The following is a 17,817-nucleotide window of genomic DNA, read 5'->3' on the forward strand; positions in this document are numbered from 1 at the left end:
GTGATTATTAACAGTTTTTATTTCTTTATCTGAAAATTGCCTATTCGTGTCCCTTGCCAATTTATCAACTGGGGAATGGCTTGATTTTTTTGATTTAGTTCCTTATAAATTTGAGTGATTAGACCTTTGTAAGAGGTTTTCATTATAAAGATTATTTCCCAATTTGTTGTTTCCCTTCTAAATTTGATTGCATTGGTTTTGTTTGTAAAAAACCTTTTCATTTTAATGTAATCAAATTATTTATTTTGCATTTTGTAATTTTTTCTTACTCTTGCTTGGTATTAAAATCTTTCCTTTCTCAGAGATCTGAAAAGTATGTCTGTGTTCACCTAATGTAATTATTGTTTCTTTATGTTCAAGTCATTCACCTATTCTGAGTTTATCTTGGTGTAGGCTGTGAGATGTTGATCTAAACCTAATCTCTCCCATAATATTTTCCAACTTACCGGAAGTTTTCATCAAAAAGTGGGTTTTGGTCCCCAAAACTGGGATCTTTGGGTTTATCATAGACAGTCTTGCTGAGGTCACTTACCCCAAGTCTATTTCACTGATCCTCCCTTCTGTCTCATAGCCAGTACCATATGATTTTGATCTTTTGTTCTCCCAAATGAACTTTGTTAAAGTTTTTTCTAATTCTGTAAAAAACTTTTTTGGTAGTTTAATGGATATGGCACCAAATAAGTAAATTAGTTTGGGATATTTTTATTATATTAGCTCATCCTAACCATGAGCAATTAATGTTTTCCCAATTATTTAGATCTAGTTTTAATTGTGTGGAGAGTATTTTGCAGTTGTCTTCTTATAGTTCCTATGTTTGTCTTGGCAGATAGATTTCTAAGTATTTTATACTGTCTATGATGATTTTAAAGGGAATTTCTCTTTCTAACTCTTGCTGCTGGGATGAGTTGGATGTATATAGAAATGCTGATGACTTATGTGGGTTTATTTTGTATCCTGCAACTTTGCTAAAGTTGTTGATTATTTTGACTAGCTTTTTAGTTGATTCTCTAGGATTCTTTAAGTAGGCCATCATGTCATCTGCAAAGAGTGATAGTTTGGTCTCCTCAATATCTATTTTAATATCTTCAATTTCTTTTTCTTCTCTAATTACTACTGCTAGTGTTTCTAGTGCAATGTTAAATAATCGAGGTGATAATGGGCATCCTTGTTTCACTTCTGATCTTATTGGGAATGCTTCTAAATTATCCCCATTTCAGATTGTATAAATGGAGATTTTGAACCCTAGACTTCATTCTTCAGAAGTCCTTGATATTTCCCGGAATTCCCTATAATCTCTCCTGCATCTCCACATTGGGGGATCACATTATTGGTATTTAACTGGCAGTAAGGCCTCCCACTTCCTCTCTTCTTGCTTGATGCCACAAGTATGATGGTAAGATAAGAGTGGAGATTTTAAATGGGCTAATCAGCAATGGGCATGTGGATTTATTTTGTATTTTTGTTATTCTTTGATTTCTAATGATGTTTAATAAACTTCATAAAATATAATATTTTTATATTAGAGATATAAATTTAATTTTTAGAAGATGATTCTTGCTGATGGTTTAAAATATATATTTTTCATTATTTTTAGAAAAGGCCCAACTATTCCTATATTTTCAAGTGTTTCCAATTGCAATGAGTATTGTATTTTGTCAAAGGCTTTTTCTGCATCTATTGAGATAATCATGTGAATTTTGTCAGTTTGCTTGTTGATATGGTCAATTATGTGAATGGTTTTCCTAATATTGAACCAGCCCTGCATCCCTGGTATAAATCCTACCTGATCATGATGAATAACCTGCATGATGTCTTGCTGGAGTCTTTTTTCTAGTATTCTGTTTAAGATTGTTGCATCTATGTTCATTAAGGATATTGGTCTGTAGTTTTCTTTTTCTATTTTTGATCTACCTGGCTTTGGAATCAGTAGCACATTTGTGTGATAAAAGGAATTTGGTAGAACACCTTCTTTGCTTATTATGTCAAATAGTTTGTATATTATTGGGATTAGGTATTTGAATACTTGATAAAATTCACTTGTGTATCCATCAATTCCTGGGGATTTTTTCTTAGGGAGTTCTTTTATGGCTTGTTCAGTTTCTTTTTCTGATGTGAGGTTATTTAAGTATTCTACTTCTTCTGTTAAACTAGGCAATTAATATTTTTTTGTAAATAGTCATCCATATCACCTAGATTGCCATATTTGTTGCCATATAATTGGACAAAATAGTTTTTAATGATTGCCTTAATTTCTTCTTCATTAGAGGTGAGATCTCCCTTTTCAACTTGGATACTGTCAATTTGATTTTCTTCTTTCCTTTTTTTTTAATTAGATTTACCAGTACTTTGTCTATTTTATTTGTTTTTTCAATGTACCATCTTCTAATATTATTAATTCAATGGTTCTTTTACTTTCAATTTTATTAATTTCTCCTTTAATCTTTAGGATCTCTAATTTTGTTTTCATGTTGGGATTTTTAATTTGTTCACTTTCTAGTTTTTTAATTTGCATGCCCAATTCATTGACCTCTGCCCTCTCTAATTTGATAATATATGAACTCAAGGATATAAATTTCCCCCTAAGTACTACTTTGACTGTATCCCATAGATATTTTTTTTTATAAAACCCTTACCTTCCATCTTAGAGTCAATACTGTGTCTTGGCTCCAAGGCAGAAGAGTGGTAAGGGCTAGGCAATGGGGGTCAAGTGACTTGCCCAGGGTCACACAGCTAGGAAGTGGCTGAGGCCAGATTTGAACCTAGGACATCCCGTCTCTAGGCCTGGTTCTCAGTCCACTGAGCTACCCAGCTGCCCCCTTCCCATAGATTTTGAAAGTATGTCTCATCATTGTCATTCATTTCAATGAAATTATTGTTTCTATGATTTGTTCTTTAACTAACTGATTTTGGAGAATCATGTTATTTTATTTCCAGTGAATTTTTTATTTGACTCTCCATGTAACCTTACTAGTTATTATTTATATTGCATTGTGATCTGAAAAGGTTGCATTTATTATTTCTGTTCTTTTGCACTTGTTTGCAATTTTTTTATGCCTTAGTACATGGTCAATCATTGTGGATGTACCATATGCTGCTGAAAAGATCTATTCCTTTTTGTCCCTATTTATTTTTCTCCACATATCTACAAACTCTAATTTTCCTAAGATTTCATTCACCTCTCTTACCTCTTTCTTTTTTATTTTTTGATTTGATTTATCTAGCTCTGATAGAGGAAAATCCAAGTATCCCACTAGTATAGTTTTTCTATCAATTTCATCCATCTAGTTTCTCCATTAGAAATTTGGATGCTATGCCATTTGATGCATACATGTTGAGTACTGATATTTCCTCATTATCTATACTGCCTTTTATCAGGATGTAATTACCTTCCCTATCTCTTTAAACTAGATCTATTTTTACTTTGGCTTTGTCTGATATCATGATTGTGACTCCTACCTTCTTTTTCTCAGTTGATGCCCAATAAAATGTGCTGCTCCATTCTCTTTCCGTTACCTTATGCACATCTACCTTCTTCATGTGTTTCTTGTAGACAACATATGGTAGGATTTTGGTTTCTAATTCACTCTGCTATGTGCTTACACTTTATGAGTGAGTTTATCATATTCACATTGAAAGTTATGATTACTATATGTGTATTCCCCATCATTTTGATTTTCTCTCCTTGTCCTGCTGTTTCTTCTTTCATGATTTCCTTCTACACCAGTGTTGTTTTTAATCAGTACCCCTGACCCCCACACTTATTTTACTTTCCTTTCTCCTCCCTAACTTCTCATTACATTTATTTTTCTTTTTGGGGGGTCTTTTTAAGCTACCCCACATACTCTTTCCCTTCTTATATTGCTTTCCTCCCCACCTTGCCTTTCACCCTCTCCTTTTTTAAAAACATTTAAACCCTTACCTTCCATCTTGGAATCAATACTGTGTATTGGCTCCAAGGCAGAAGAGTGGTAAGGGCTAGGCAATGGGGGTCAAGTGACTTGCCCAGGGTCACATAGCTGGGAAGTGTCTGAGGCCAGACTTGAACCTAGTACCTCCCGTCTCTAGGCCTGACTCTCAATCCACTGAGCTACCCAGCAGCTCCCACCCCCTCCTTTTTTTATTCCTCTTTTATTTTTTTAGGGTCTATTAAATTCCCTTCCCCCTGTGAAGACTGGATTCAGCTATCTCCTGAATATAACAATGAATATACTTAGCTTTTCCTTTATTGTAAAGATAAAATTATAATCTCCTGATTGTAACAATGAAGGTACTTAATTCTCCCTTTATAGTGAAGCTAGAATTGTAATCCACAATATATTTTTAGATTTTAATCTACAAAAAGGTGATAACTCAGTATTTTAAGTACATCTACCCATTTTAACAACAAAAAGGTATTAAGTAACTACAAAAGTTTAATTTTCCAAAAAAGGTGTTAAGTAACCAAAAGAAATATAATCTAACCAAAGAAGGTGAGAACTAAAGAGTGGGGGCATTTCTGGAGAAAAGCATCTGCTGTGACTGATAGACATGAAATTTAGGGGAGGTGATATAAGAGAAAAATATTCTTTAAAAATAGGATGAAAGACCAGAAGAGGAGATATATTTGATTCCAGTTTCAGGTTGGATGGAGGCTCTGACTTAGAGGAAAGACTGGAAGACAGACCCTTGAGGAGAGACTGGAAGACAGACACCCAGACTTCTTTCCATTTAGACTGTCACTGTTGGTGAGTAAAAGGCTAACATAGTTACCCTGCTTTTCTTGGAGTCCCATCGTCTTGAGACTCTCTTCCTCTGGCTGCGGCTTAGAAATTCTAACTGATATCAGAAGAAATCAGAGTTTTCTCTCTCTCCCTCATTACTTAATACCTTCCATCTATTGTACATATTGTAAATAAATGACCATAAATTCCACTTATTTTAGTAATTCATTTTGGGATTTAGAAATTAAATTCCTGGTGACCACCCATATAAATATTCAAAGTCCAACCACAAATAAATAAAATAATAACACCTCTCGCTTTCCCTCCCCCTTTTTAACTCCCCTGACATCCCCCCTTAGTTTCCCCCTCTCAACTTCCCTATAGGGTAATATAGAATTCAATAACCCAATGGATCTAGATGTTCTTTCCTCTTGGAATTGTTTCCACTAAGCATAAGGTTTCAGTATTACCTTTTAGCACTATCTTCCTATCCTTCTTATAGTTATATTCTTCTCCTCCCACTCCCATGTGCTTAATTTTCTTTTTCCTTCAAGTTTCTCTTGCTGCCATCTTCTCCCCACCGCCCCTTTCTTTCTTCTTTTTTTATATATGATTTTAACCCACTTAGTACACCAATCTCTACCTAAGGATAATTCTTCTAACTACTATAATAGTGAATAAAATTTTTGACAGTTGCAAATAACATTTTTCCATAAAGGAATATAAACATTTTGACCTTATTGAGGCCCTTTAAGGAAAAAAAATAAGATCCCTCTCTTTCTTATTTACTTTTTCATGTTTCTCTTGGGTTTTGTATTCTGATGTCAAATTTTCTGTTTAGCTCTGGTCTTTCCTTTACAAGTACTTGGAAGTCTTCTATTTTGTTGAATACCCATACTTTCCCTTGAAGTATATAGTCAATTTTGATGGGTAAGTGATCCTTGATTGTAGACCCAATTCTCTTGCCTTTATAAATATTGTATTCCAAGCCTTTGTGTAAGAGTCATGAAGAGAGAGAGAGCACTTACAAGCCAAGTCATGCAAGAAACAAAGCTGGGGACCTGATCTGCAAAATCAAAGTGAAGGTTCCAAACAGAATGTTCCCAGGAGAAGGCAGTTGCAGCTGGCCAGGGAGAGAAACTGGGATTTGATTCTCTCTCTGTGGGGGTGACTGATAAAGGAGAGAAAAACTGGGACTTTTGCTCTGGGTTTTTTCTGACCAAGGGAGGCAAGCCTGGCTGGAAGGGGGAAGAAGCTGAACTAATCCTATTAGTATCTGTCCCAGGTTGAAGGATGCTGGAGGTGCTTCTGAAGTTAGGCTGAGAGACATTGGTGGCTTTGTGAATTGAAAGAAGAAAAAGAAGACTTAATAGTTATCCTCCATCTCTCTGTGACTGTCCCCCTGTCACAGCTGTGACTTCCAAAACCCTCATAATCTTCATTTTAGATTAGGGAAACCCTCATCCCTCTCACCTCAGTTACCTTGTCCTGTTATCCCAATAAACCCCTTACCTGAGAAAATAAAGGAAGACAGTTTTCCTCATAAATATCATAGTCCACTCAGGGAGGGGAGGTGAAGCCACAAACTTCAGAAGAAACTGAAAGGGAGATGGTGGAAGTAGGGAGGGAGTGAAGGGAGGAGGAAGTTAGGAAATATCTCGATCTACTAGTCATCAGTGGAGATCAGTAGACAAAACCCAGTGCATTTCCCTGTAGCAGAATCTCTCTATCTCAAGCAGCATCTCTCATCTATCCCCATTACAGCTAAGCAGCCTCAGGTGTCTCCCTACTAGCAGTTCTCTTTAGTAGCCAGAGTATCCAGTTTTTACAACCAGACATAGTTTCCACACAGATTACATTTTATTACACCTTGCGCTCTTTTAGTGTGGAGGCTGCCAGATCCTGTGTAATCCTTTTTGGTGCTCTTTGATATCTGAATTTCCTCTTTCTGGTTTCTTGTAATATTTTCTCCTTAGCTTGGAAGCTCTTGAAATTGCCAATTACATTCCTGTGGGTAGTCTTTTGAGGAATTAGTTTAGTGGGTGATCTATGGACTCTTTCAATTTCTATTTTGTCTTCTTGTTGCAGAACCTCAGGGAAGTTTTCTTAGATAATTTCTTGTCATATGGTGTCAAGGTTTCTCTTTGTTTCCAGATTTTCAGGTATGCCTATTATTCTCATATTATTTCTCTGAGATCTATTTTCAATGAGATACTTTGTGTTGCCTTCTAATTTGTCATTCTTTTGACTTTGCTTTAATAATTCTTGCTGTCTTGTGAGATCATTGGCTTCTACTTTCCTGATTCTAGTTTTTAATGACTGGTTTTAAGCTAAGATCTTTTGATTTTCCTTTTCAGGTCGTTTCTGGTCTTCAATTTGCTTATTATTTCATTTGATTTCTGGACTTCAATTTCCAAGTGTAATTTCTTTTAAGCTGTTATTTTCTTTGTGAACTATTTCCCACTTTTCTTGCCATGTTTCTTCCATTTTTCTGACAATCTCAGATTTAAAGTCTTCAAGTACTAGTGACCAATTTCCATTTTTTTTCCAAAGGTTTGAGTGTGTTTAATTGTTTGTCATCTTCTGCTGTCTCTTCTTTAGTCTGGGTTTTTTCTGCATAAAAATTATCAAGGGTCAAAGTTTTCTTCTTGTTGTTTTTGGTGTTTCTGGATTTTAGTTCATGGGAGTTGGTGGCCATTGCCTTGTTCCTTCCTGGTCAGTTGTCTAAGTGAGGAATGTGGGTGATCTTTGTATTGGACTCTGGAGAGGTTTCTTCCCTGAGGATATTTTTCCTAGTCTTCAGCAGTGTCCAGCTGCCCTTAGTGGCACATCCAGCCCCTCAGAACTTAAAGATTGCCTAGGAAGAGGTCTGGGTGTGGAGTGTAGGGAAGTCTCTGTATTGAGAGCTGTAAAGGATTAGCCTGAGGACTTTTTTCAGTTATCTGTGGTGTTTTGCTGTGAGATGCCCCTTTTCTCCATGTTCCAAAGCCTATCTCCATCTTTCCTCAGACTCCCATTGTTCTAATTCTAGTTTCTCTTAGGGGTAAATCTGTGTTGACCTCAGCCAGCCTCTGTTCTAGAACTTAGAAGTTTGTCCCATGCTCTTCTCAGGCTCTGGAAAGGTAGGTGAAGTGGGGGAGGAGTGATGAGCTCACCCCTTGGTGAAGGAAATTTCACCCCCTTATAGTGTTAAAATGCCTTAACTTTGCCTGCCTTCTGTGCTGTGCCCTACCGTGGAACTCCTTCACTCATTTGATTTTGGTTTTGTTGTTTTGAGGCACTCTGTCTCAATTGGTGGAGATGAGAAGAAGAGCTCTGTCTCTACTCTGGAGCCATCTTGACCTGGAAGTCAAATGGTAGCATTATTAATGTGGGGCATGAGGGAGGATCAAATAGAAAATATATTTTAAAGGTAAAATATTGGTTAGACCATGTCTTATCCAAAGGCACAAAGTTTTGATAACATATATAACCCAGATCAAATTGCTTGCCAGCTCTGGGAGGCGACAATTTGGATCATATAACTTTGGAAAACATGGAAATTTATTATTACATATAATTGGCAAAATAAAATATATTTATTTTAAAAAGAACAATGTGCTACAGTTTATAAAAGGCTTAGTTAGAATCTAAGTAAATAATATTAGGGAGGTGAGTGACACAATGATTAGAGTTCAAGGTCTGAAGTCAGGTAGAACTGAGTACAAATCTGGCCTCAGAAACTCTGTGACCCTGAACGAATAACTTAACCTTTTTTTGCTTCATTCCTAAGCTATAAAAAGAGTTGGAGAAGGAAAGGGTAAACCACTTGAGTAACTTGGCCAAAAAAATGCCAAATGGGGTCACAGAGTCAGCTACAACTGAAATAATTCAATAAAAATAATATCTACCTTCTCGATCATCTCCTACCAAGATCTATCAGTTCAATAAACTTTTCAACAAAGGAAGTACAATTAATCCTGTATGACCCATTCTTGATGAAATGATGGACTCTCTCTTTAATGCCTACTTCCTTTTCTAAAAGTTTACTCAACACCCCCTAAAATACAACATTCTAAAATTTTACTAGGGATTTAAGCCAAGTTGAACAAGCTACATTTTGCAGTCTTCATTCTATTTCTTTTTTTGGGGGGAATTTTTAAAAGTATTACTCTTTATTCCATCTCATGGTACCTTCCTTATTTTCTGGAACTTTTTAAAGATCATGGACAAGGCTTGGGAATGGTGTATACAATTCATCCTGTGATCAAGGATGTAGCTCATACAGGACAGGCTATAGGACTCATCCAAGGAAACTTAAATTCATTCTTAGTATCTGCTTACTTTGGGTATTCACTCTCTATAGTTTTGTCAACATATTGTCATGTATTGTTTTGTCATTTATAATCCAAAGATCATTCATTTCTGGCTGCAAGAAATGTATAGAATACAAATTGAATACCTAGCACTCTCTAGTCTTGACAGTTAGTTATTGTACCACTGAACTCAAGCAGATAATTTCTCCTTTCTTTGATCTTCTTTTCCTCCATCTAGTAGGGAAGAAAAGAGAGAGACAATATTTTTTCTAAGTCTTTTCGATATCCTTAGATCCTCATCAACCTCAGCTTGTTATGAGCATTAGCACTTGTTATACTTTCAGATTTCCATTATATCATGCTGCTTTAGTTAAGAACATGTCTTATTTATCTCTATATTCCCAGCATCACAGAGCACAGGGCTGAGCTTAGGGTAAAAATTCTACAAACATTGGCTGACTAAAGAGATGGATAGATGGACATTTTTCCTGGTCCTTGTCTCTGAGTGTTAATCTCATGTTTGATTACATGGGCATTAAAGCCTTCCACCTCCTCAATTTATAAGATGGTTGATTCATCCACTTTTTATTCTGACAACATTTATTAGTCCCTACTTGTGACCACTTAAAAGGTCATGGGGTGGGGTTGGGAACAGAATCAAAATGACCACTTAGAAGTAGCAAAAGTGGAGTCCTCTGTGAAAACTCTCCTGTACCAATAAAAAACATAGTGATTCAAGGGGACAGAAAACCAAATCTACCAATAGCAGAGAGCTGGGAGACCATCCTGCTGAATTCAATGTAAAAAGGATGAGAGAAGGCTGAATTATCAGGTTTAAGGTAAAGGAAGAAGGAAGGTCCCAGGACCCTTCCCCCCACCTACTGTCCTGAGTCTCCCACAGAGATGGAATCTCCTGGTGAGGATTCTAGCTGGAAGGGAGTGTTTTGCTGCCACAGCTATGCCAGGCTCAGAGTTCTGTCCTCACCCCACAAAGAGGTAGTTGGAGGAGAGGTTTGGAGAGGACAGCCTGGTCACAGCCACCACTCTCCATCTTGGGCCTCTGATTCTCCAGGTTTTGGTGTCAGGGCACATCCAGCCTCATAGATCATCCACTCTGGCATTAATATTGTCTACCAGTAGGGCAGATAAGAAACCTTCAAAGGGCAGAAAACCTTAATCTCCAACACCCCTCCCCCATGGACTGTGCTGAGAGCCACAGTAAGAATATGGCTGATTCATATCCCAGGGCAAAGGCTACAATCACAACAGAATGTCTTGATAACATGGCAGGAAGCTGGGAGGGAGGCAACAGACAGAAAGGAAGAGAGGACAACAAGGGTAATTCTCTTCAGTCTTTATACCTTCACCTATACCTTCAGATTCTTCTGCCAGCTAGGGAAAATCTGACCTCTGTGAATCTTAAAACTGCTCAAACTCTTCCTTAAAACATTTGGTTAAGTCTATTCCCCATTTTAAACAATGAAGGTACTTGGTCAGGAATGTATGTGAGAACTTTACATTATTCCACCCAAACTTAGGCATACTTTAGGGGAAGTTAAAGTTGTAAAACTCCTTAGTGAACAATGAAGGTGCTTAACTCATACTTATAGTGAGGTCAAAAGCCCTTAAGCTAAGGCTATTTTTAGATCTAATACAAAAGGGTGCTAAGTACCTATGAAGGTCAAATTAATCACTAAAAGGTCAGGCAACTTGCAAGGGACAACCTTAGCAAAGAGGTGTGAAATACTCAGAAGTTTTAGTCTACCCAGAGAAGGTGATAGCAAGATGTGAATTAAGAATGGTCAGTCCTTTGGGAAAAGTCTACTGTGATTGGTAGATGTAAAAATTTAGGGGAGGTGACATAGGAGAAAATTCTCTTTAAAGGAGGTCAGAGGCCTCTGGAGATAGTTCAGCTGAGGAAGCTGAATTGGAGGCTCTCTTGGTGGCTGAACTTAGTTGAGCTCAGGAGTTGAACTGGAGGGTCTCTCTGAACACTAGACTTTTGCCTGGGACAAAATCTCGTGGTGAGTGATTAAGGACTTACTAGTCTCTCTTAAAGATCAGGCCTAGGTCATTGGCCCTCTCCTACTATTTCCTCTGCCTCTCTCTCTCTCCCCCTTTCCTTAATTCCTTCATTTGTATTCATTAAAATCTCCATAAAGCCAGCTGACTTGGGTATTTCATATTTGGGAATTTTTCCCATGGCAACCACTTATTTTTGATTTAACTCAAGACACTAAAAATTATCTTTACAATCTTTGCAATTTAAGTCTTGAACCCATATTTTTGCGGTCACAGTTTATGGAAACCACTCTTTTGTCTGTCACACCTCAGGGCTCATGAATACTTTATCAGCCTAATCTAGTAAATCAGCAGAGCAGAGAAGAATCCCCTTCAGGACAGAATAGCCCAAATCCACAATCCAGCAAATAATCAGAGGAACAAGATTAAAGCCAATGACAGAGGGGGGAAAGCAGTAAAAAAAAATGAGTAAACAACAGAAAAAGAAAAAAGAAATTACAATTGACAGCTTCTATCTAGGTAATGTACAAATAAAAAATGGAACAGAGGAGGACCAAGGAGCACCAAGAAAAAACACATAAACTCCAGAGAATTGGACTCAGGCTTTGGAAGTACTAAAAACACAATTCAAAAAAAAAAATTTTAAAAGGCTGAAGACAATTGGGAAAAAAAAAACTTAAAAAGCAAAGTAAGTCATCTGGAAACAGAGGCACTTGAACTAAAACAAGAAAATAGTGTCTGGAAAGCCAGAATTGACCAGTTTGAAAATGAGGCAAAGAAAGTAAAAGATGACCTACAAAGAAAAACAGCCAGGGATGAAATTCAGTCTTTAAAAATCATAATCCAACAACTAGAAGCAAATGACTTCCCACGTCAGCAAGAATCTTTAAAACAAAATCAAAAGAATGAAAAAAAATTATGAAAATATGAAATACCTCGTTGATAAAACTATAGAACTGGAAAATAGATCCAGAAGAAATAATTTAAGAATTACTGGACTACCAGAAAATCATGGCAAAAGAAAAAGCACAGAAATCGTTCTACAGGAAATTATCCAAAAAAACTGCCCCAACATTCTTGAATGAGAGGGAAAAGTAGAATTTGAAAAAATCCACAGATCACCTCCTGCAATTAATTACCAATTGACTATGCCCACGAACGTTATAGCCAAATTCAAGAACTACCAGACCAAGGAAAAGGTACTACAAGCTCCTAAGAAGAAATCCATTCAGATACCATGGAACCAAAGTTAGAATAACATAGGACCTGGCTACATCCACACTGAAAGACTAGAGGGCATGGAATATGATATTCTGGAAAGCAAGGGAACTGGGTCTACAACCAAGAGTCAACTTCTCAGCAAAACTGATTCTATACTTGGTGGGGAAAATATAGTCATTTAATAAAATAGGAGACTTCCAAGGATTCATTTAAAAAAAAAAACCTGAGTTAAACAGAAAATTTGATGCCCAAACACAGAACTCAAGGGAATCACCTAAGGTAATTAAGAAAGGGAAAAACAAACAAAAATCTTTTTTAAGGGTCCCAATAAGTTCAAATGATTTGTATTTCTATTAAAAAAAAGATTATATTGGTAAATCTTAAAAATTGTTATTATTGGGGGCAGCTGGGTAGCTCAGTGGATTGAGAGCCAGGCCTAGAGATGGGAGATCCTAGGTTCAAATGTGACCTCAGACACTTCCCAGCTGTGTGACCCTGGGCAAGCCACTTGACCCCACTGCCTAGCCCTTACCACTCTTCTGCCTTGGAGCCAATACACAGTATTGACTCCAAGATGGAAAGTAAGGGTTTAAAAAAATTATTATTATCAGGATAGGTAGAAGAAGTATACTTAGAGGGAACACTGACAAACTGTATAGGATGAAATTCCACTCACAAATATATATATGTATATGTGTACATATATATGTCAATATATAAAGTATGAGAAAAAAGATAATACTAAGAGAAATGGGAAAAGAAATAACATGGGTTAATTTTTTATTTCATAAAGAAGTACATGGGGAAGAAGACCAATATAATGGAAGGGTTAAAGAGATTGGAGACAGTCTCTAAGAAAATGTTAATCATTACAGTGGGAAGGGTCAGAAAGGGTCAGAAGGGTCAGAAAAGTTCAAATAGAAGAAAAACCTCCAACTCCAAAATCAATCAATCATCATCATCTTCATCAACAACATCATCATCAAAAACAACATCGACATCAACTTCTAACTATTCATCTTTTCCAGGCCCAAGAAAGATTTTTGTTGGGTGGTGATATAATAAGAATTTGGTAAGGAATGAACAAGACAGAAACATAAAAATTCAGATTTATTGGTTAGGAAGGGGAGGAAGGAACAGAAGTTAGGAGAATTACTACAAGTTATCTTAAACTTGTATAATCTTAATCTTCTATAAATCTATCTAAAACCATCTTATTCTAAGCTAAGCAGTAAGTTTGACCAATAACCAAGTCTCACAAATGGAGTCCAATCAAATGGGCCAGGATCTTCAGTTGATAACTGTCCAAATAGGTCCAGTGGTGAAGTGTGTCCTCAATCTTCTTTACTCAAGCTGCCAGCAGCCAGTTTAAAAGATTCTTCCCTTCATTTGTTATCAGGAGAAGCAGAAACCTGTTTTTCCAAGCCTCCAACCTCAGGCCCTTCCAGGAGAGAAGTGCCCAGACAGTTGGAACTTCAAAACCTTCCCCAGATCTTGACCTTTAGGCTCCCATGTGACTCTCAGTCACATGCTCCTGTCAATTACTCTGACATATGCATTACACAGTTTGTTTGCAAAATGTCCTTTCCCTATCACAGTGGCCTAACCTAATAGATCTATGCAGAATAGTTAATGAGAGCCAAAAGACCTAAACTCAAGGCTTGAGTGCCAGTATGTGTCCTTTGGGGATAAAAAGAAAGCTTTTTTTTTTTTTCCTGAACTCGATTTCCTCATTTATGTAGAGGGAAAGCTTACCTGGACTCTGCATTAAGTTAATCAATTAAATCAAAGAATGAATCAGGTGTAAACAAGGGGGAAAATCATAGGATTTTAGATAGTTTCAAGTCAAAAGAGACATGTCAAACCACCTATTATAGCCTCATTCATTTTAGAAGGAGAAGTTAATAGTATATAATAATAGAATGATAGCATAGAATACAGTAGCATAGAATAATAGAATAATAATAGTGATTATTGATAGAACACTTTAAGATTTGCTAATTGCTTTATCATTTGATCTTCACAACAACTCCATGAGGTAGGTGCTATTGTTGTCATCTCCATTTTACAGATGAAGAAAACCAAAGCTTAAGTCAAGGGATTGTAGTGGTCCCATAGCTCTTAAGTGTCTAAAAGAGGATTCAGACTCAGGTCTTCTTGACTCTAGGACCAGGGTTCTATTTATTGTGTCATTTAGCTGCCTCAAAATAGAGACTCAGAAAGGTGACCCAACTTAACTTGGTCAGGATCACACACGTGATCTAGGATTTTGAATTCAGATCCTCTGCATCTAAATCTGTCAATCTTTCCCTTCTGCCATGTATGACCTAATTCTAACCATATCAGAGGGTGAAGTTTCATTCTTCTTTCTGAACCTTCTTACCCCATGAAACCTATTTGCAAGTCTCCATGAAGTCCCATAGAAGCTAGTATATGAGCATTGGAATGAACCTTTAATTTCCTTGACTTCAGAACCCACCTAATATATTGAAGAAGAAAGCAGAAGACATCTGAATATTTGGTCCTAGCCATACACTCAAAGAATTTTGAAGTAGAAGGTATCTGAGAAATAAACCTTTTGTCTAATTTATTCTTTTTATAGCATATATCTCTCTGTGTGTATACACACACACACACACATACATATATCACCTGGATATTTTCAATGACCCACCCACCCCTACCCCCATGGTCACAAAAGTTGTAAGTGTCAGAACCAGGATTTGATCCAAATACAAGGTTCTAATGTTCTTTCCATAACGGTAAACTACATCCTATAAGTGAAGTCCAACTAATGAAATTTGCAATTCTATTTGACTGGGAATAAGGAGACAAGTTTAGATGGACAAACATTTTGCCACTGTATAATCTAGGGAAAATTATTTCGTTTATCTATGTTTCATTTTATTCCTTTATGAAATAACCTTCCAGCTCTAGTAATAGTAACACATTTCTCTAGCACTTTAAGACTCTCCAAATCCTAAACACACACACACACACACACACACACACACACACACACACACACACACTGGCTCTCACATAACTCCACATAAACCAACACTGTGTACTGGACAGCTGGACAGGGGCAAGTGAATCTTGTAGTGATTTGAGTGTCTTGACTAGGATCAGGAAGATACTCTCAATTCTGGGTCTTTTGATTTCAAGCCCTAGTCCATTTCTACAATACCTTGCTTCTTTTCTAACATCCTATTTTTCACATTCCCTTCCAACTCTAACATTCTATGTTCAGTGTTCAAAGCACTGGAAGGGCCTTTGGAGATCATCTATTTCCACCCTATTCCATCATGTAAGGTCCCTCGTATCTCTGACATCCTGTGTTCTAATATTCATGCTTGTGAAGTCCCTTCCAACTTTAGCATTCATTCTACTAAGTTCCCTTCCAGCTCTAATATTCTCTAATTCCGTGATGTAGGTTCCTGGGAATCACACACAGAGCTAGTCTACTCAACATGTCGTCAATTCTGGTTTATTAATGTGTGCCCCCTGTAATTAAATAGAAGTTTGCATTAATTAGCATTTTAGCTTTGCTTGCCTTCTCTTTTCATGTTGTAGTTTAAGCTCAGAGCAATTATTTATGTGATTTCTCAATTTGTTTTGGTTCCTGTTCTCCCAAAGTGATACTTTTGCAAAATTCATACGTAGTACTTGTTTAGCGTGTTTGATTGTCAGCCCTTCATGAGGCAGAATTGCTCTTGGAGCAAACTGAATCAGGAGGACTCGACAGCCTATAACTTGTGCTGCATACTAAGGACAGTGTGGTGCCTCCTAGATCTCATTTATTCCTCTGATTCTGCCAGCCAACTGGAGATATCCATACACAATGGAAGTGGCTTAGAGCTGGCTGGCTTTAGCTCCCAGGGAAGGGCCCCAGGGCTCCAGCACTCAGCCAGGGAAGGTCATAAACAGTATCTATTGCTTCATGGTGGTAGCCATGCTTAAAGATTAGCCCCGACAGCCAAGTTATTGCTATAGAACCCAGGACTAGGGATCTGACTGTGCTGCCAATTCCAATTGGCCCCTTCCCAACTTCACTGGGGAGTCATCAAAGAGGGAAATCTCTTTGTGTAGCTAGAGCAAAACAGTTGGTGTGAGACCAAGTCCCCTCTGAACTCTACCCCTGCACTGTCCAGTGGTCAGCCAAATCCCTATCTTTATGTGTAAATGTGTTTATCCTGCTGGGTCAGTGCCTAAGTCACTACTCCAAGGATTTAAAGTTGCAAGAACCATTAGAGGTCATCTAGTCTAACAGCCTGATTTTTACAGATAAAGAATTCAGGATGCACCTTAGGATAATCAGATTTTAAAATGGAATGTACCTTCAATTTCAATAAACATTAGACATTCTAGGTTCTAATCACCTATGTTCTACAGCCAGGGGCATGGTGGAGCCAGCTCCTACAGAGAAGTGATTATTCAGTTTTCATTGTGAGCATTTTACAACTTGGAAATTGGAAAATGCTACAAATCAAGTCTTGATTTATTGTTTCATTGATTGTCTAAATTTAATAAAGCAATGGAGAAAAAGTTAATAATGCAAATTAAATTTTAAATGTGTTGTGCATATTTTGCTAAATCTGATGGTTTCATGTATGTCCTGTGTTTGTTCTTAGAAGGCCATAGATCAATATGAGAAATGGAAATATTATATTTTTGACCACCTGCTTAAAAGGTCCAGAAATTTCTATACCAAGGTTTCAGACAATTTATAAACCATTTATTAAAGACATTAAATTGTTGTACCCTCAGGTCCTTATAAGTTAGAAATCCCATAAAGAAGAAGTGAGGAGGGAGTTCATTTCTGATATGAAAGACCATTTATATAAAGACCCAGAATCTGGAAGGAGTTTGTATGAGGAAGAGTTAGTGGAGTATTTTTTCTTGAATGGAAACTATGTGATGGGGAACCATGGAAAATAAAAAAATAAAATGTTGTTGGGAATTAGATTGTGGAAGGCTTTGAATGTCAAACTGATTTACTTATATTTAATCCTATGTGCAATAATAAGGATTTGATAAGAATTTTTAGTTTTGAAAATGGTGGTGAAGTACACAACTAGAAACACTATGGAGGATGGATAGAGGAGGGGAAAGATGAGAGGTGGTGAGATAAATTAGTAGTCTCCTATTTAATGGATAGAAAGATGATGGTGATCTAGCAAAAATAATTGGAAAAGAATAATCTGAGAGAGAAAAGCTTAAGCAAGAGGTTTATGCCTCAGAAGACATCATGGAAGGTAAGATTATCCAAAATAAGGAAGTGGTCAATTACCTTAAAAGCCATGAACAATTTAAGTAAAATGAGGACTGAGAAAAGATTATTGGACTGGAGAGAATAAGAAATCATTAACTTTGGAGAGAATACAACTTTCAGATAAGCAATAGGATTGGAAGCTAGCTTTTAAAGGACTGAGAAGAGCATAGGAGATAAGGAAATGGAAGCAATGAGTGTAGGATGCCAGCCTTTGATGTTTGTCTATGAAAGGAAAATGAGATATAGATTAATAGCTTGAGGGGTGGGCCATGTGGACTAAAGGTGATTTCAAGTAGATGTGGAC

The 17,817-nt window shown here is 36.9% G+C and overlaps 2 long non-coding RNA genes across 2 annotated transcripts in view; one reads left to right on the top strand and one right to left on the bottom strand.

Annotated features, from left to right (window-relative positions):
- Nucleotides 1-17,817, top strand: part of LOC107650573 (uncharacterized) — a 56,575-nt gene that overhangs the window by 14,138 nt on the left and 24,620 nt on the right. The window lies entirely within an intron of this gene.
- On the bottom strand, nucleotides 4,221-13,730 carry LOC103101231 (uncharacterized). The gene is made up of 3 exons (XR_459444.3): nucleotides 13,498-13,730; nucleotides 9,142-9,229; nucleotides 4,221-8,042 (listed from the first exon to the last, which is right to left on the bottom strand). It is a non-coding gene; the product is annotated as an uncharacterized LOC103101231 (long non-coding RNA).

Source organism: Monodelphis domestica, chromosome 1 (genome assembly GCF_027887165.1).
Source record: "Monodelphis domestica isolate mMonDom1 chromosome 1, mMonDom1.pri, whole genome shotgun sequence".
Lineage (NCBI taxonomy): Eukaryota > Metazoa > Chordata > Mammalia > Didelphimorphia > Didelphidae > Monodelphis > Monodelphis domestica.